The 18,465-nt window shown below is 46.0% G+C and overlaps 1 protein-coding gene across 1 annotated transcript in view; it reads left to right on the top strand.

The window, feature by feature from the left end:
• The first annotated feature begins 4,010 nt into the window (after positions 1-4,010).
• SERPINE2 (serpin family E member 2) overlaps positions 4,011-18,465 on the top strand; it is a 70,435-nt gene continuing 55,980 nt past the window's right edge. Inside the window, exon 1 of the mRNA XM_055573603.1 lies at positions 4,011-4,195. The gene's annotated coding sequence lies outside the window, so the exon portion shown is untranslated. The remainder of the gene's footprint in view (positions 4,196-18,465) is intronic.

The raw sequence follows: 18,465 nt of genomic DNA, 5'->3' as shown, positions 1-18,465 counted from the left end.
GATAATGAATGACGGAAAACCACTGGGGTTGGCATTGGAAGTTACTGGTTACTTTTGAGAGAGAAGGGTGGTGAGGGAGACACAGTAACGCAGATATGAAGAGAGGGCAGAGAGAGTATAAAAGAAGAGACGTGGCATCCCTGTTCAGTGATAAAAGGAAGAAGAGTTAGGCTCTTGTTTTAATGGGTGAGCATCACAATGACCCTCAGCACCAGGGCTTTCCATTTTCTTTGGTCAAATATAAGTAGCAAGTCATCCTCAACACAGCACCTAGCGATATCTTTTCTCTGAAGCTCTTGGGGAAAAAGTATTGATGACAATGGGAAAGCGTGAATTGTTTCAGAAGTTACAGCAAGAGGAAACTGGATTTATTTGAAAGCCAACTTGAAAGGGAAATAAAAAGACAATTGCCTATTATAAGCTAAAAAAAAAAGAAATCAGACCAATGCAACAGCCCCAGAAACTAATTGTCTAAGTGAACTATTGTAACCAATCTCCTTGCCTCTGGTTAAAACCATCTTATGAAACAGCATTTGCATCTGTGAAGTTGTGTAACAAGTCGAGTTGCGATGAAATATATTTTAAATAGTGGTTAGATAGGAGAGGAGCAACCATTATTATCTTATTATAGAAACATCAGTAGTTCTTCCAGACAAAACACCATCACCCATTGGGAGCTAAGGGTAGTTTTTATTTAAATACAAGGTCATACTGTTTGGGTGTTTGAGGGAACGGTGGGGGTGGGGCTGGGGGGTGGATTTTCATCTTCTTCCAAAGCACTCAAAGCTGGACCTCTTCCAAGAGAGGAAACGAGACTAAATAGATCATTTGTTTTATTCTGTTTGGGCATTTTCTTGCATTTCTCCCAACTGCAGCTTATGGACACAAAGCCAAACTCAGAGACTGGCTGGAGCTGGCTAAACTCCAGGTCACTTGAAAAAAAAATTTTTTTTTTAAGGAATAAACAATTTGAAGCTCTATCAGAGGATTAAGGCAAGCCACACAATTGAAGGACAAAATGAAATCCTGCTATGAATGTGAAGTCGTAAAAAAAGAAGTGGATAGGCGCGTTAAACGATTTGGATTTTTCAAACAAAACAGAGGTAGAGACAGGAGGGAAATGCTGATTGAAAATACACACCAGTGAAAAATCCATTTCAGTGAGGGTCAAAGACCAGAGGAACTGCTGCTCATGGGCACCAAGTGAGGTAGGAACAACACAGCTTCTTTCGGGCAGCCCGTAATGATGGGTATCAATGTGCCTGGTCACTTGAGTGACATGGAAAGCTTGGGAGATTGCACCTATGTCCTCTTGCTGGCATTGGGGAGACCGGCCAGCAGCCTCCATGCACATTCTGTAGCAAGCATAGTTGATATTCCCAGCATATCGCACTAGCAGAATGGGTCTTTGTCTTGAATCACTTCCCTCTGGGAGGCACTCATTGGCAGTCTCATCCAATATCCAAGGAGAGAGAAAGGCCCATTAGTGGCTAGGCGTAGTTCAGCATATTAGTTAACACTGCATCCTGTCTGATTTCAGAATTGACAAGTCATGTACAGTATTGCTCAAAACATTCCTTCGACAGTCCTGGGTAGAGCGAGGAAGTGAATGGTCAGAGACAAGTTCCAAAGATTTCGGACTGTCTTTTATAGATGAAGAATCTGAGCCCTCACTATGTTCTAATTGGGAAAATAAAACATTTTTCACCTTAAAAAAAAAAAGTTGATTCCATTAAAACAAGAGACTGACACCCTCTAAAATAATATTCTTTCAAAAATCAGAGTAATTTTACCAAAAAATTTGAAATTGAAAGTAATTACCAAAGTGTTTGAGACATGAATCAATCTAGCCATGCTAATATCCTGATTATGATATTATACAGTAGTTTCACAAAATGCTACCCAATTATCTCAATAAAAGTGTTCAGTTTAAAAAACGTGATGGAGTAAGCAGATAAGAATCCACCTGCCAATGCAGGGGACATGGGTTCGATCCCTGGTCCAGGAAGATTCCACATGCCACAGGAGCAACTAAGCCAGTGTGCCACAGATACTGAGCCCACATGCTGCAACTACTGAAGCCCGCGAGCCCTCGAGCCTGTGCTCTACAACAAGAGAAGCCACCGCAATGAGAAGCCAGTGCATTGAACCTAGAGAGTGGCCCCCACTCGCCACAAGTGGAGAAAGCCCACGCACAGCAACAAAGACCCAGTGCAGCCAAAAATAGATAAAATGTTTTCAAAAGTGATAGAGATAGAAATGGATGGGGGGGATCATGCAGGCTTTCATAAGCTGGCTTCACCTACATCTTGGTTCTCATTTGTTTCTCCTCTAGTCCCCTGGATGATTCCTATCTGGAAGACATTAATCCCAGTTTCTCAAACACATAAATCCCAGTTTCTCCATCTCTGGGCTTTCTCCTCTAGCCTCTTCCACCTCCATCTCATTGTTCCCAGCTCCAGCTCACCCTGCCAGATGAGACCAAGCGATAACCCTGTCCCTGGAGCAATACCTAACCTTGCTAATAGTCACTTGGCACTTGTCCACCCATTAGTCAACAAATCTTGATTGAGCAACTACTTTGATGGAGTACTGGCTTCAGGCACTAAGAACTAGGTGAGTTAGAAATCATATTCAACTGGTTTCTCTTCCCTGCTTTCTGGGAGTATATATTCTAATGAAGAAGGATGGGGAAAAAACTAGCCAAGAAACAGGTGGAAAAAAAAATCATGATGAGAGTTATGAAGAATGTAATGGGTTGGAGAAAGGAAGAAGTGGCTTTAGCTCAAGTGACCAGGAAAGGTTTTCTAGAGATGGTGACATTTGAGTTGTGACCCGAGGTAAAAGGAAGTAGTCATGAGGAAGATCGTAGGGAGAAAAAAAAAGCATTTCTGGCAGAGGGAACAACAAGGAAAAAGGATCTGTATCATGCATATAACTGAATATAAATACTAGACATGAAAGCAAAGCAGTGAAAGGCATTTTCTCTTTGTGGACTGTTTCCTTTTTGTTTTAGGACCAAACCTCCCATAGATAGTTTCCCTATATGAGAGGCTGTGAAAACCCTTCTAAGAGTCCAAGATGCTCTCATCAGTACGTGCAAACTTAGTTCAAGGATGTGTTTCAGATTTACATTTTTTTTTTTTTTCACAGTTGGGGCCGTAGGCCTGGTGATGAGGATTCCGCACTGTTTAAGGGTGACATAAATTATATGTCATTAAAGTTGGGTACCCACGAACCTAAGTTGACGCAAAGGAGGGCTGAATACGGGAGATCTGGGTAACACAGATGGAAGCGGGACAGTGATTTGTCGCCAGCCTCTGGGGTCTGTGCCTCTCTGCAGCGCACAAGGTCCCATCGGCGGCAGTAACCGGTTGGGAAGGGCCAAATGCCCCAGGCTTTGCGGGTACCTTACGCTGTCACCACAAGCAGGAATTCAGTTTTCTGGATTCCCTCGTCTGCCTATTGCCTAGGGCGACCAGCGGCCGCTCCTCTGTCCCCGAGGCCGGGAGAAGTCGGCTCTGGGGCACCCGGCGATCTGTCCGTCCCCAGCCGCGACCTGGCACCGTTCACCCCATCACCCGGAACGGTAGGCAGTCTCCCGGGCGTCCCAACCCGTCTCTCCTGGGGCGGGCTGGGGGATGGGGGGTAGGGGAACAAGCCCAGACGACTCGGCCGGCGTCCCAGGGACGCACCGCGAGTCCTCGGGTCCCTCCCCACCTCCCACACCCCCCGCCGAGCCCGGCGACCCACGTGCAGCACGGCCCGGGCTGGCGCCGCACCTCGGGGTCGGCGTGTCTCCCGGCGCTTTCCGGGCGCAGCCCCGGGACGGGGACCCGCGGGGGGGGGGGCCTCGGCGTGGCGGCGGCGGGAGCGGGGGCGCCCCGGAGTGCGGGCGCGGGGACGCGGCAGCCGCCGGCACACAAAGAAGGCGGCGGGAAGGCGGGGCGGGGCGGGCCGGGGGCGGGGGCGGCAGGAAGGGGCGGGGGCCGCGCGGGCCGCCGATAAAGCCCCCGCCGCCGTGGCCGGCGCTTCGCGCTGTAAGGCTGCCGGGTTGCGCGGCTTGTGCAGGCGCCGCCGCCTCTCTCCTCGCCGCTCTTCCTCCTCAGACTTCCCCCGCCCCGCCAATACCCGGCTCCGGCTCGGGCCGCGCCGCGCCCCGCGGCAGCCACCTGGGGATCCCGATCGAGGGGCGGTGAGTACGGGGCTGCGCGCCCGCGGCCGATCCCGGGCGCCCGAGGGGCGGGAGGGGAGCGGCCGGGGCTGCCCGCCACGCCGGGGACGGTCCCGGGGCTCAGCGCGCCGCAGGCTCCGCGCTGCGACCTTGCGCCCGGCCGGGAGGCTGCGGGGCGAGCGGGGCCCGAGGGCGCCGGCGTCGGGCGGAGGAACTTTCTCAGTCTCGCCCGACCGGGCTGCCTCGGCCACGGCGGCGTGCGGGCCCGGCCCCGCGGGGAGCCGGGGTGGGACCAGGGCTGGTAGCCAAGGGGCCGCGCGTGCGGTGGCGTCCAGGTGTGCCCGCGACCGGGAGTTCTGGAGCCGCCGTGGCTGCTGCCGGTCCGTCCTAGCGGGCGCCCCTGACCCTGAACTTGGGGTACCCAGGTACTCGCGGGCGTCCCCTACCCCGTACTTTACTGGTGCACCTTCTGTTAGGGAGGACTCCTACGGACTCCTACTTGTTACCGCTGCCTGAGCAGGGTAGGGGTAACCGGTGGTTTGGGGGAGAACCTTTAAATTGGTTTCCTGCCTCCGATTTAACCCTGTGGAGCAGATCTTTCTTTCTTTCTTTCTTTTTTTTTTTTTTAATTGCCTGTCGCAATGGGACTTGCAATACTGATTAGTGCCTACAGGTAAGGTGAAAGTACTCAGAAATTCTGGCGGAACTGGGTGTTTAATTTGCCTACAAACTGAGTGCGGAGGGAAGGCTTCTATTACATAAGCCAGCACTCCACCTTCAGGTGTCATGGAAGATGCTCTCAAAGGTTTTACTGTTTTAATGAACGAAAAATAATCTTCGCCTGTGTCTCTCTTGAGAAATCTCTAATGCTGCTGTGGCTTGCTTTGACTACTTCTCAGGGAGCGTTTTTATATTTATATTCTTATATTTAGCATCAACATAAAAAGGTGTTTGAAGATTTGACTTCCTCTTTCAAGCCAGGAAGCAGTTTACTCCTCTGAACTGTTCAGGAGCAATCTACGTGATAATTTTATACTTTGGAGATTTTATATCAAAAGTTGAACACTGATAACTGGGAAAAATGTAAGCGTTGCTAATTTGTATATCTAAAGTACACTTCAGAAATTGAAGATACCTTCCATGCTGTCTGCATATCTAAATCAGTAATTATGTGCTGTTTGCAGTATTTCAGTGAAAATTTTCTTCAGGCATGCAAATGAAGGTTTTAGCTGAAATCATGTAAGGTTTCTTTCAACTCTGAGTTTTGATTCTTTCTTGAAATGAGGTTCAAAAATATTGTACAGTGTAGGGCAATTACTGAAGGTCAGCAAGGTGTCATCTTTTTTTTAATTCTTTAAAAAATGAATCTATGCAGAAAATTTCATCCCCCATGAACTTTACTTATTAGTGTAATTTTAAAAGGACAGAAATGAGTCAGTCTGTAAAGGACAGTAATTTTCAGTTCCACACGTCAGTAACTAGATACTAGTCAGAGATTGTTTGAGGTGGCAGAGTTGGAAATGAGGTGGGGACCTAGTCAGGTCCTAGCTACCCGTCTCTGTGGCTGTCCTCTGCCAACCTTTCCCACAGCATGGACAGTTGACCCGTGGGCTTTCTCTCCTCCGCTAGTCCCACAGTTCATGTGGAAGATGCTCCCATGCCTGCTTCTTTGACCATCTCAATTCCAGGGACCTCCACCCACTCTCACTACTGGGTCCTGTACATCCGGGTCTTGCCCTCACCCAGAGTTGCTCAGCTTCTGAAATCAGCATCTCAGTGTCTCTGCACTGCAAGCTCCTTCCTTCCGGGTTGCAGACTGGTCCTCCCATCACAACTCTTCTTGACCATAGGAGATCTCTTCCCTACCCACCTTCCACTTTGGCAGGTGACTCATGACCCATTCAAATCCTGAAAGAGGATGCTGTGAAAGTGCTGCACTCAATATGCCAGCAAATTTGGAAAACTCAGCAGTGGCCACAGGACTGGAAAAGGTCAGTTTTCATTCCAATCCTAAAGAAAGGCAATGCCAAAGAATGCTCAAACTACCACACAATTGCACTCATCTCACATACTAGTAAAGTCATGCTCAAAATTCTCCAAGCCAGGCATCAGCAGTACGTGAACCATGAACTTCCAGATGTTCAAGCTGGTTTTAGAAAAGGCAGAGGAACCAGAGATCAAATTGCCAACATCCACTGGATCATGGAAAAAGCAAGAGAGTTCCAGAAAAACATCATTTCTGCTTTATTGACTATGCCAAAGCCTTTGACTGTGTGGAAAATTCTTCAGGAGATGGGAATACTGGACTACCTGACCTGCCTCTTGAGAAATCTATATGCAGATCAGGAAGCAACAGTTAGAACTGGACATGGAACAACAGGCTGGTTCCAAATAGGAAAAGGAGTACGTCAAGGCTGTATATTGTCACCCTGCTTATTTAACTTCTATGCAGATTACATCATGAGAAACACTGGGCTGGAGGAAGCACAAGCTGGAATCAAGATTGCCGGGAGAAATATCAATAACCTCAGATATGCAGATGGACTTATGGCCGAAAGAAGAGGAACTAAAAAGGCTCTTGATGAACTGAAAGAGGAGAGTGAAAAAGTTGGCTTAAAGCTCAACATTCAGAAAACGAAGATCATGGCATCTGGTCCCATCACTTCATGGGAAATAGATGAGGAAACAGTGGAAACAGTGTCAGACTTTATTTTTTGGGGCTCCAAAATCACTGCAGATGGTGATTGCAGCCATGAAATTAAAAGACGCTTACTCCTTAGAAGGAAAGTTATGACCAACATAGATAGCATATTAAGAAGCAGAGATATTACTTTGCCAACAAAGGTCTGTCTAGTCAAGTCTATGGTTTTTCCAGTGGTCATGTATGGATGTGAGAGTTGGACTGTGAAGAAAGCTGAGTGCCAAAGAATTGATGCTTTGGAACTGTGGTGTTAGAGAAAACTCTTGAGAGTCCCTTGGACTGCAAGGAGATCCAACCAGTCCATCCTAAAGAAGATCGGTCCTGGGTGTTCATTGGAAGGACTGATGCTGAAGCTGAAACTCCAATACTTTGGCCACCTCATGCGAAGAGTTGACTCATTGGAAAAGACTCTGATGCTGGGAGGGATTGGGGGCAGGAGGAGAAGGGGACGACAGAGGATGAGATGGCTGGATGGCATCACTAACTCGATGGACGTGAGTTTGAGTGAACTCCGGGAGTTGGTGATAGACAGGGAGGCCTGGCATACTGCGATTCATGGGGTTGCAAAGAGTCAGACGTGACTGAGTGACTGAACTGAATGACCCCTTCTGCCAGGAAAACAGGAATCACTGTATTGATGTCTCTCCATGTCCTACCCCATTTCCTTCCCGCAGAGTTTTCCACAGTTACCCACATCCAGGAAATCTTAAGCAGCTGTTGTGTCCAGGCACTTTGTTAGGCCCTGATATATGGTAAACAGCAGGTCCCTACTCTCCTGGAACAGTCTTTCTTGTGGAAGCAGGCAGACACAAAGCAAACATAACTATGCTCTGATAGAGTTGCAATAAGGCAGAATAATAGAAGAAAAATCGGGGGATGGTCAGGGACTTAGAGAAGATCAGAGAGACAGACACACATATGACAATGCTCCATGTCTCCCCATGAACTCTTTTTTTAAAAAATATATTTATTTATTTTAATTGGAGGGTAATTACAATGTAGTGGTGGTTTTTGCCATACATTGACATGAATCAGCCACGGGTGTACATGTTATCAGTATTTTTAAAACACCATAACCTCCTTGTCCCTGCATCCCCAACTCAGCTACAGTGACCACCTGTGTATCCAAGTCTTCTTAAGTGAGTTAACCCTTCCTCAGGCTCCCCTTTCTTCTCAACTCTCTGCAACCTGGCCAGTCTCCCCACAGTAGGAGTTGTTGTTCAGTCGCTCAGTTGTGTCCGACTCTTTGCGACCCCATGGACTGCAGCACGCCAGGTTTCCCTGTCCTTCACCATCTCCCAGAGTTTGCTCAAACTCATGTCCATTGAGTTGAGGATGCCATCCAACCATCTCATCCTTTGTCACCCTCTTCTCCTCCTGCCCTCAATCTTTCCCAGCATCAGGGCTTTTCCACTGAGTCAGCTCTTCCACATCAAGTGGCCAAAGTATTGGAAGTTAAACTTCAGCATCAGTCCTTTCAGTGAATATTCAGGGTTGATTTCCTTTAGGATTGATTGGTTTGATCTCATTGATGTGCAAGGGACTCTTAAGAGTCTTCTCCAACACCACAGCTCAAACTCATCAATTCTTTGGCACTCAGCCTACTTTATGGTCCAACCATACATGAGTACTGGAAAAATCATAGCTTAGACTATATGGACCCTTGTTGGCAAAGTGATGTCTCTGCTTTTCAATATGCTGTCTTGGTTTGTCATAGCTTTTCTTCCAAGGAGCAAACGTCTTTTAATTTCATGGCTGCAGTCACCATCTGCAGTGATTTTTGGAGCCCAAGCAAATAAAGTCTGTCACTATTTCCATTTTTTCCCTATCTAGACACCACAATCCCTGAAGGATCTCAGGATGTCCTGTAGACCTTTCTGCAGGACTGGGTATGGATCTTTCCTCTTTTTCTCATGGATACTTTTCTTCTTCCCTAGTTGCCATCTCCTCCTGGTTTGCCTTCTGCCTCCCTGGCAACTCCACTACCTCCTGGTGTTTCCTGGGGCTCAGTTCTCATCCATATTGAGCTCTACGAGGAGTGTTAGAGTTACCATTTTCCCATGGCTTCCACTTTCACTAGTTCAAAGTCCCAGATTGTATCTCCAGCTAGTTCCCTACAGTCTAGTGGGCTGAGCCATGCTCTTGAGGTAGAAAACCCACAATAAGTCCAAAAGCAATTTTAGTTTTTAATCATCCACCCCACACCTGTTTCATCCTTAGTGAAAACCTGTCCTGTTTTACATGATGGCGCCACCATTCACCAGGGTGCTAAAGCAGGGACCTCCCAGGGTCACCAGACTCCTCCAGCAACCACCAGCCCCCAACATCCAGTCACCAAGTCCTGTCCTAGTGCTGGTGCTGTGAAATCCATTAAACTTCTGCTCCAGTCACCGTGGCCCTGTTCCGCTTTGCAGTCCAGAAGTGGCACAGTGACGGCCAGTGTGCCACTTCTAGCTGGCAGACGTGTCATTGGCCTGAACACAAGTCTACAGAAATTGACTTAATCTTTAGAAAGGTTAAGTTATCACTTGGATTTACAGCTACTCTTAAAAACCAGGGGCCCTGGAACAGGAGGCCTTCATTGCCATGTAGCAGCACGTGGCTGGCATGGAGCTCCCAGGGCCCGGGTAGGCTGGAGACTGCTTGCTTTCCACTCCCCCTGGACCCCCTGGTCCCCCCTTACAGCAGCTTCCCAGTGCCCATGGTCTTCTGAGCTGGCAACGACAGGCTGGGGAATGACCACAGGCAGTCCTGAGTGACTGACTGCACCATCTCCTGCCTGGTCTTTCACGCTAGTTTTGTACCCCTTTCAAACCATCGTCCACATTGCTGCTGGGCCTACTTACTGTGGGCCCCTCAAATCAGAATCCGTTTGTGTCCCTCCCGAGAAAACTCAGTGCCTCCCTCTTGGGGACAAAGCCCTATTCTGAAAGAGTAGCTGTGTTGTGTCACAAGGTAGGTATCTCAGATTGAAGAGGTGATCTTTCTGTTCACGTTTAAAGGTGCTGTATCAGAGTTTCTCAAAATACTTTTGAGCCTCTTCAAGGAGGGTTGCTGATACATAATTCTGGTGTTGTCTCACCTGTGCTGAGATGCAGTCTCTGCTGTTTATAAACCATGTCCATAGACCTCACCACACTCCTCCTGCCCCATTACCACTGGAGGAGACAGGGCAGGCTGAATTCCACGTCCCAAAGCCATTAGACCTCAGCCCTTGGAACACGGCAGAGCTCATTTCACGTGGTGCCCAGAGTCATGCACTGTGTTCCCAAGATCGCTTAGCTCCCTTTGGGCAGTCCTATCCCAGAAGTCCTCAGCACTCAGCCAGGGAACTTTCCACAGTGCCCTTCTCTCCAGTACCTCCCCAGGCTGCTGGCCATTAGTAATGACCTTACAAAGGCCAAGCTTCCCACCTCCCTGCTTTGTTGTTGTTCAGTCGCTAAGTTGTGTCCAACTCTTTGTGACCCTGTGGACTACAGCACACCAGGCTTTCCTGACCTTCACTATCTCCCAGAGCTTCCTCAAACTCGTGTCCATTGAGTTGGTGATGCCATTCAACCATCTCATCCTTTGTCACTCCCTTCTCCTCCTGCCTTCAATCCTTTCCAGCATCCAGGTCTTTTCTAGAGAGTCGGCTCTTGGCATCAGGTGGCCAAAGTATTGGAGCTTCAGCTTCAGTATCAGTCCTTGCAATGAATATTCAGAGTTGATGTCCTTCAGGATTGACTGGTTTGATCTCCTTGCTCTCCAAGGGACTCTCAAGAGTCTTCTCTAACACCACAACTTTATTTTCTTGCAAAACTGAATTCCCTGCAGACTTCTCACACCATGATGGTGTCCTTGCCTCCTTACTTTGGCTCCTACTGAACCTCTGCCTGGAATTCTCTTTCTCCATCTTCTGCATTCGTTGTCTGGCCAACTTCCACTTTTTCAGGACTCATGGCTAGTGTCCCCTGTTCCAAAAAATCTTTCCTGAAGACTGGTAGTATCCGCCAGTCCTCCCTGATGCACATGTGGTGTGTTTACACACACATGTACACTACCCAGTGGATGCCTTTCTGATGGTGGTTCCTGTGTCATAGCAACATGCTCTATCCGCCAGATTCCCAAGTGGTATGAAGTTGTGCCTGAGTTCTGGTTACATTTATACCAGCAATGGTGCATGACCCAAAGGCATTTAATGGATGTTGAACTAAACCATTTTCATATCTTTCATAAGTTTGCTGCATATTTTATGAAATAGTGCTTGGCTTAAAGGGGAGCTTTGCCTCTAGACCTCTACCCCTGGTGCTGGTACTTCTGCACTTAATCAATCTGTATCCTAACATAAAAAGAATATTTGATCAACCATGTCTTCTAAGACAGAACATTACTGAGAAAAAAGTGGAAGTCTAACACAGAAGGGCTTCTGTGGCTGTGTTCACTTCAGTTATCCCCATTTGAACCCTTTTTGGCTTCGTTCTGTCTTCCTTGAAGTCCACTGGCTATTCTTCATATTTCACAATTTGTAGAAGGTAGAATTGTTGTTCAGTTTGTGAGTCGTGTCTGACTCTTTGCGATCCCATGGACCATAGCCCACCAGGCTCTTCTGTCCATGGTTTTCTCCAGGCAAGAATATTAGAGTGAGTTGCCATTTGCTTCTCCAGGGGTCTTCCCAGACCAGGGATTGAACCCATGTCTTCTGCATTAGCAGGTGGATTTTTGACCACTGAGCCAGCAGAGAAGCCCACAAGGTAGAATGTGTTCTAGCTTATTCCACTAACCTTTTCAATGATGGTTATAGCATGCCTTCTTTGTGACCCATTTTTTTGTTGTTGTTATGTTTTTTTTTTTTTTTTTCTTCAGTTTTTGCCAGGGCAGTTTTTGGGCTAATGTCTTAAGCTAAGTTTAGTGGAAGGAGGCCTGGGTTGGGAGAGGGTCTGCCCTGTGCCATAAAGGATTTATATAGTTGATCATTTGGATCTTAATTTCCTTACCTATACAATAGGCATGTTGAAATAGTGATCTCAAACATGTCTTATTTAAAAAAAAAAACAAAACAGTTTAACTTCTTGGCTTATTTTCCTTTCTGATCCAGCTTTCTCATAAATATCAGGCCTAGATGAAATTTTTTCTTAAATGCAGTTTTATGTTTATCTACATGAAATTAATTCTTCTCTTTCATTTTTTCTTTTGAACCAAATAAATCATTCAGTTTGGCTCTTTAGGGCTCAGGAATAGCACTGGGGCCCAACAGGAAGATGTATTTGGTTTGTATTCCTACTTGGAGGCATTTATAAAAATGTGTGATACATTGAGTCCCGTATATTGGGATCTTCTTTGTAAACCTCTGTCTCCATTCATAAATGTGTCTGCCTTCTCTTTGCAGAACCATCTTTCCTCATGAGTAGATTGCATGTCTAATCTAAAAATCAATACTGTGTTTAAAAAAATACCCTTAGGTATGGAATGGAGTCAAATGCAATAAACTACATCTTTAGGTTATTTCTTATCTCTAAGTTCACAATTTATCTAAGAACACTGAAAGACTAGGACAATTTTATTTCTCTTTTGAGAAATGCTACCTTTCACCCAACAGGCCAAGTCAATTTACACAGTAAATGATTCTCCCTTTATTCTGCTGTTAGATTTCCAGGTCTGGATGTCAGCCCAGTCCAGAGAAGTTGGCGTTCCTTCTGGGCCTCTTTTTTGTGCATGGGGATGGCCACTGAGCCTCAGCAGTCTTCTATTGTAATTCCATTCATGCATTTTGACAAACATTTCATCCCCATTTCCTCCCTGAATTCCTTCAAAGGTTGGGGTGGATGCCCTAATTCAAGATGAGACCAGGAACACCCCATGCTCCTGCCTCAGTCTGACCTCTGACTTTGCCCTTTGCCTCAGAAGATAATTGGAAAATTGGAGCCCACTGTGCCTTTTTATTTTTATCAGTTCATTCTTGGGAGAATGATAATATGCAGACATTTTAATATAAAACAATTAAATCCTATGAAAAAGCAGAAAGGATTTCTTACAGTGATTGTAAACCTTGGTGAATATACTTTGTTTTGTTTTTGTAATGCCCTCCCCCACCTTACAGCAGTGAGAAGTCCAGTAACCTAGGGAATTTCAGTGAGCAAGATAAAAATAGCATCAGTCCTTCCTCCCCGCCCAGTGCCCACCCCCCGCATACCCTCTGCATTTAGTGTCAACTGGGAAATAGATGGGGAAACAGTGGAAACAGTGTCAGACTTTATTTTTTGGGGCTCCAAAATCACTGCAGATGGTGACTGCAGCCATGAAATTAAAAGACGCTTACTCCTTGGAAGAAAAGTTATGACCAACCTAGATAGCATATTGAAAAGCAAAGACATTACTTTGCCAACAAAGATCTGTCTAGTCAAGGCTATGGTTTTTCCAGTGGTCATGTATGGATATGAGAGTTGGACTGTGAAGAAAGCTGAGCGCCGAAGAATTGATGCTTTTGAACTGTGGTGTTGGAGAAGACTCTTGAGAGTCCCTTGGACTGCAAGGCGATCCAACCAGTCCATTCTGAAGGAGATCAGCCCTGGGATTTCTTTGGAAGTAATGATGCTAAAGCTGAAACTCCAGTACTTTGGCCACCTCATGCGAAGAGTTGACTCATTGGAAAAGACTCTGATGCTGGGAGGGATTGGGGGCAGGAGAAAGGGACGACAGAGGATGAGATGGCTGGATGGCATCACTGACTCGATGGACGTGAGTCTGAGTGAACTCCGGGAGTTGGTGGACAGGGAGGCCCGGCGTGCTGCGATTCATGGGATCGCAAAGAGTCGGACACGACTGAGTGACTGAACTGAACTGAACTGAATACAGCTATTGAAAAAAAATAACTGTTTTTGGCCCCAGTTTTTATGGGCCAAATCTTGAAAGTGAATGTGGGCAGGTGAGAAAGTTTAACGCCGAATACGAACCCCACTGAAAATGAACAAGGTGACTGAAAATGAAAATAGATGTTTCTTTCTTTTGAGAAAACGAGTATAAATAATGGCAGTGTTTGCCTTTTATAACCAATAAATCCACTTAGGAGAAAATTATTTTTATTGAGGATTTGGTCACTGATTAGATTATATGCGCTTTACTGTCTGATCTTTGGGTTACAAGTGCAGAAGTATAATCAAGTGTAATCAAAATAACTGACTCAAAAAGACAGAGAGCCTGGGAGGAGCTACTGGTTTACGTTGCTGACCCCAAGCCAGGGCAAGGGTGCTTTGGCCCTGGAGGTGACCGGAACTAGAGACTCACGTCCTTGAGCCTCTTTTCTCTCCCACCCTGTCTTGTCTCTGAACATGAATGACTGCAGGCACCTTCAGGCTGACCTCCCTATAGCCTCAAGATCAAAGAGGAAAGATGAGCTTCCTGGCTGTTCAGGTCAGAAAAAAAAATCCCAGGGAGGCACTCTGATTGGCTCAGGTTGGGTCATGTGCCTTTCCCTGGATCAATGGCTGTGGTCAGGGGAATAAGTGACTGTGATTGGCCAGGTTCTGAGTCACATGTTCAAAGCTTGCAGTCAGAGGCTGCTAAGTCACTTCTGCTGCTGCTGCTGCTGCTGCGTCACTTCAGTCGTGTCCAACTCTGTGTGACCCCACAGACGGCAGCCCACCAGGCTCCTCCGTCCCTGGGATTCTCCAGGCAAGAACGCTGGAGTGGGTTGCCATTTCCTTCTCCAATGCAGGAAAGTGAAAAGTGAAAGTGAAGTCGCTCAGTCGTGTCTGACTTTTCACCACCCCATGGACTGCAGCCTACCAGGCTCCTCCATCCATGGGAGTTTCCAGGCAAGAGCACTGGAGTGGGGTGCCATTGCCTTCTCCACAGTCAGAGGAGGAAGGAGTATTGAGAGAGGGGTGCTGGTTAGTATTTGTATGCCGTTGACAGAGGCTTAGCGTCATCTCCTCCAGCCTCATAGCTCCTTGTAGGACAGATACGAACATCATTGCCATTCAGACAGTTGTGCAGAAGAGTGTAGAGCAGCCCAGGTATCCGTGGTTACTCATACAGCCTGTATGTGTCAATGCCAGAGGCTGAACCCAGGTCTGTAAACGTGTGAGCTCTGAGCTCATACTATGAACCGCCAAAGATTTATGACTCATCAATATTTATAACCACTCAAAAAGAAACCCATGTCAAACTGCGGGCCTCCTTTCAAGAGACTATCTTCTTTCCTTGCTGTATGATGTCCTTTAATAAGACAACCAAAACAGAGACGGAAAGAGGCTAATACTTTTGTGTTACTTTTGAAGTTATGTTTTCACACCTTTGGGCCCCTGGGCCCAGTTGTTTCTTATATACTTGTTTTATTTCCTGGGACTCACACTCTAAAATTAATACTGACCTTTGGATTGAAAAGGTAGAGTGCATATACCCAGAGTCCAGGGGAATAACATATGTTTAAGCTGGATAAAACTAAACTAAAGAACAAAGGTGACATTTTTAAAGGAGGTCTACTCCACAACTGTTTAGAGACTTAGGTTAAAACATTGAGATTTAACTTGTTTTATGGTTTTCTTTGTATTTAACTTTATTTCAGAGTTTGTCATATCTTGTGGTATACATTCTCCCCATCCTCCTCCTCCTCCTTTGTATAGTGTAGTAAGTAAGAGTATGGAGGATGTAGAGATGAATGGGCTTTCATCTGTATCTAGATTATATCGGATACTAGCTGGAGGTCAGGAGGCTGTAGCCAAGCCTCAGTTTCTTCATCTGTGAACTGGGCGTGAAGGTAATCACATCTTAAGTGTTGTGAGGATGCAGTGGAGAGTATGCTTTAGGTACTGAGCACAGTCTCTAATGGAGTTGACTTTCATGACACGAGATGGAGGTGGGGTTCTCTTTGTCACAGTAGCCCATGTGAACGTTTCACTCCTCTGGGACCTGCGTTTTCATTGTGCCTTTGACCTCATGAATGAGTGACTTGCTGTCTATGTTTGCATGCTTAGTTTCCAGACCCCTTTTCTGTAAAACTCTCCTGAGCAGTGTTCCCAGTGATCAGCTGGTCATCTGTCTTTTCCACAGGCTTCCAGCTCCTCCGGTATTGGCCACAGAGCAAAGGATAGCTGGTGCATGAAATCAACTCCCTTTTAGTCCACCTTTGAGGAAATGTAAGCAGCAGTGTTACCATTAGGTCTTTCTAGGGGTGCATTGCAGGCTGGCCTTGTCAGACTGGGTGCTATTTTTTTTCTTATTGTAGTTATGAAGAATGAATAAATTACACAATAAGAAAAGTAATCTTAGGTAAAAGTAAGCTTTAATATTTAGGTTTCTGCAGATGCAGCATCCAAAGTCTTCTCCTTTTGTTCTTGTTTGTCCGACTGTGAAAAGGTCATTCTTTTGTATCCAGTGATGTCCATATATCCAGAAATAGCCATTTTAAGCACGTGGTGAACATATTTAAAACCCACGGTCATCTAATTATGATTTGATTCCTTCAGTATACAAAAGAGTTCTGTGAATGTTGGATTAACCATTGCCAACATTCCTAGATAGGAAATGTATTTTCTACTGCCATTAGTATGATTTAAGAATTTTACTGGCAAATATCCACGTGGGACTTTTTATAGCACCCAGTGTATGCCCGAACCTGAATTGTTGCTCGGACAATGAGTTGGGAAATGCTAAGGAGATTCTGGGTGATGACTTAATTATAGAGTTTTCTTTCTAAAAGTGTGAATTTTCTCTTTGAAGTTACTTTAGTGATAGACTCATATCATGTCTTGCCAAACCTGTGTTTGTTTCTTAAAGACGTGTTAATTAAAATAGCAACTCAGAAGATTGGCCAGAGATGCTGAACTGTTCATAGTGAACCTCTTCTTGTGCAGCTAGGTCATTAATCATGACCAGTGCTAGTCATACTAATGTGAATTAATTCAGCAGTTACTGAAAACAGAGTTGTTTCATGCACGTATATCACTTATTAGTCTAAAATTTCTTTAAGAAAGATAAGTATATTTTTTATATATACATTGGTAAAAGTGTGCTTTTCTCATACCCTCTGTCATGTGTTCTAGTTATTTGAGTGTGTCTTCTCTGCCCCACTAGGAAATCTTCAGGATTTTGTAGTCTCTTTTATTCCTCTGGTCTCCTTCCACAGTACTTGACACAGAGGAGCTCAGAAGATGCTTGAAATGGGGAATGAAGTGAAAGATCACTGGGTCATCAGGGTGTCAAGTGCTGTGAGACACCTTTTATACATGATCTTGTTGAATCTAAACAGATGGAAATTAAGTAAGGTGGAAATTAGTCGTACTTCATAGGTGAGAACACTGAGATTCAAGTGTGTGAAGCACCCTTCTGAGACTCCTGCCCATGGGATGTTCACTCCAGGTCTGGGTGTCTCAGTAGAGATTTTTGATTCTGAAACAGTGTTTTCAGGGAACAACTAAGGCTAAACAATGGTGGTCGAACCCACAGACCATGGCTGGATGGAGGGTGACTTGGGAAGTCCAATGAACCTGGACTTAGGTGTCTTGTTCTAAGCTTAGTAGTTTTATGTCTGCAAAATACTCTCCGCGTCCTCCACCCTTGCACCCACCATTAGTCCTGAGCACCATTTCCAAAGCTAAAGAATGGAGATGATAAAGGATGCAGCTTCATTGCAGAGAGAGATTGAACTGTTCCTGTTTTACAGACAGGGAAATAGGAAGTATTACGAATTAGGTCACTTGACCAGCCCTAGGATGTTCTGTTGGAGAAGGCAATGGCACCCCACTCCAGTACTCTTGCCTGGAAAATCCCATGGACAGAGGAGCCTGGAAGGCTGCAGTCCATGGGGTCGCTGAGGGTCGGACACGACTGAGCAACTTCACTTTCACTTTTCACTTTCATGCATTGGAGAAGGAAATGGCAACCCACTCCAGTGTTCTTGCCTGGAGAATCCCAGGGATGGGGGAGCCTGGTGGGCTGCCGTCTCTGGGGTTGCACAGAGTTGGACACGACTGAAGTGACTTAGCAGCAGGATGTTCTGTGAATGAGGAACTCGGAGGCTTCCTGAGGGTCAGGAAGCTGGGCAAGAAATGGACTGTGTCCAGGTCTCAGTTTCCTCCCACTTGAATTGAGCACTGTTATACCCACTTTCCAGGAGCCTGGAAGGCTCAGCCATGCTGATGCTAAAGCCCTTTACTCAGAGGAGTTTCCTAAATGTCAGTCGCTACAACTCACGTGTGTTCATATGCGTGTGCCTGTATGTGTTGAGGTAAGAGTGTGCACAGTGTGAAGCGTTGGCTTGTGGCTGACAAGCACAAACGTGAAGATGGCCCTCTCGGGTAATGTGGCCCTTTCTTTTTCTTTTAGGTTACTCTCCACAAAATCCATTTTGCCCTAAATTGTGTAGAATCGCTATTTACTGATTTGTATCCATAATAAAAGTTGGCCATTTAGTCTCTCATGGGCTCCTGGCAGAGAGATCAGATCTCATAAAAAATATGGCAGTTTTAATGTATGACTTTGAAAAGTGTAAAACATTACTTGCATGTTACTTTCAGTTTCAGTAAATACTCTAGACTTCAAGACACTGAAGTGTCCCAAATTGCAGCAAGGCCTGCTCTTTTCTGGGTCAGGTATGCCAAACTGGTACCTT

Source organism: Bubalus kerabau, chromosome 3 (assembly GCF_029407905.1).
Source record: "Bubalus kerabau isolate K-KA32 ecotype Philippines breed swamp buffalo chromosome 3, PCC_UOA_SB_1v2, whole genome shotgun sequence".
Lineage (NCBI taxonomy): Eukaryota > Metazoa > Chordata > Mammalia > Artiodactyla > Bovidae > Bubalus > Bubalus kerabau.
This window is presented reverse-complemented; position numbering and strand designations above follow the sequence as displayed.